We start from the raw sequence: 2,031 nt of genomic DNA, 5'->3' as shown, positions 1-2,031 counted from the left end.
CAAGCATCTCCCCTATATTGCTATAAATAGGGGAGGAAGTGAAGAAGAAAAGGTTCAGCCCCTTAGGCACTTCTCTCTCTTTCGAATTTGCTTGGAAAAATTGTTTCCGTGAAGAAAATCTAAGCCGAGGCGCTTCCGAAACGTTTCCGTAGCGTTTCCGTAAGGAATTTCGCGAAGGTTTCGACCGTTCTTCGACGTTCTTCATTCGTTCTTCGATCTTCAACGGGTAAGTACTCGAACCAAGCTTTTCGATTCATTCTATGTACCGTGGTGGTCCACATTGTGTTTCGTGTATATTTATTCTTGTTTCATTTACTTTTTACACCCCCTTTTGACGTGCTTAAGCCATTTCATCTAAGTCATTTCTCGCTTAAACTAAAAATAAAATAAATTTCCACCGAACGTTTGAATTGTATTATCCGTTAACTTTGGTTAAAATGAATTCCGACCGTTCGGTCGTGCCGTAACCACGTTGGAAATCAAAAAAAGAGGTAAAATAATAATATGATACACAAAAAATACCTTTTAGTAAAATAAAAGCGTAAGATCAATCAGACGTTTCTCTTTGGGATTTCTCATTCTTAATTGAATTGACTAATAACTAAAGTGAAACTAAGGCTAAAATCAACTCGCCTAGTCAAGCTCGTCCACAAAAATAGTTTTTCTTGAAAGTTTATCATTTCAGTTTCTTACTAAGTAAAAGTGGATCATTTTTAAAGGTCCAACGCCTTTAAATGATCACTCTTCAAGTAAAAAGAATCACTTGATTCACGCATAAGTAAGAACTACGTAGGTCTGATTTCTTCTCCAAAGGAGGGTACGTAGGAGCAAAAGCCCCGCTTTTGTCGACCTCAAAAAATAAAAAGAAATAAAAGGTAACATAACACAATTTCACAATTCTAAAAAATAGGCTGTTGTCCTTTGAGACAAACGTGAGAGGTGCTAATACCTTCCTCAAGCGTAAATACAACTCCCGGACTTAGAATTTTCATTTTGACTAGTTTCCTTCGGTTTTCCCGACGTTTTCCACAAATAAACGTTGGTGACGACTCCGCGCATCTTTCCTCCTTTGGAAAGCGCACCCGTGAGCCTCGCCCTCGCACGCTCGCGAAGGGCACGTTGCGACAGTTGGCGACTCCACTGGGAGTATTTTTGTGAGTTAGGCCCATTTTAGGAATTGTGGAATTGTGAACTTTGGGTGTGTTTTTATTGAACTGTGTAAAATGTAAATAACTGTTGTCTATTTCGCATTCTTTACACTGCATTCTAAGCACCCACGGGTTTGAGTAAAAAAAGGGGCCCTACACCGGGTTCATGGGAATTTAAGGAGTGGAGGTGAATCTATCATCATGCTAGGTCTCCGACTTGCTTGATAATAGTGAAACCTCGTCTAGAGCTTTCTCTCTTTATAATGTGTTGTCGCTGGTATTCCATATCGCCACAATATTATTATCTTGAGTGATGATACCTCTAGAGAACAGCCGTGTGAGTCATGAATTGTTAGGAAGTAGTTATTAGAGACCCATAGATATTATCCCATAGGTTCCCAAATAGGGGCAAAGAGCAAACACGCTCCTGTGCCATTCTTTCTCATGCATGTTTTGGTTTATAGTTTTTGCTAGTAAATGTTTGGTTTCTTTAAAGTAATACGTAACCTTTTAATGCTACGTTGAGGCGCCATCATGCCCAAAACGTAGCATTAAAATTGGGTCTCTGCGGTCTCGTATGTATGAATTACCCCGTTGTCTTGTTTTCTTTCCGTTTCATGCATACGCATCGCATCATTCATGTCGGAGTCTTGATCCACCCCTTTTTTAGGTAAAATAATGGGGACAAATCAAAACTGCAAAAGGTTTTATCAAGTCAAGGTTAAAAGTCTAGATGTCACCAGCCTCAAGGAATTGGATGATTGATGGGACCCCGCCAAAGGCAAGCCTTCCGCAAAGTGTACGGGAAGATCCTAGATTTGGCCGCAGCGGAGGTATTTACGGAAGCTGTCGTATCCCTCGCCCAATACTATGACCAGCCGTT

Source organism: Glycine max, chromosome 3 (genome assembly GCF_000004515.6).
Source record: "Glycine max cultivar Williams 82 chromosome 3, Glycine_max_v4.0, whole genome shotgun sequence".
In the NCBI taxonomy this organism is placed as follows: Eukaryota; Viridiplantae; Streptophyta; class Magnoliopsida; order Fabales; family Fabaceae; genus Glycine; species Glycine max.
This window is presented reverse-complemented; position numbering follows the sequence as displayed.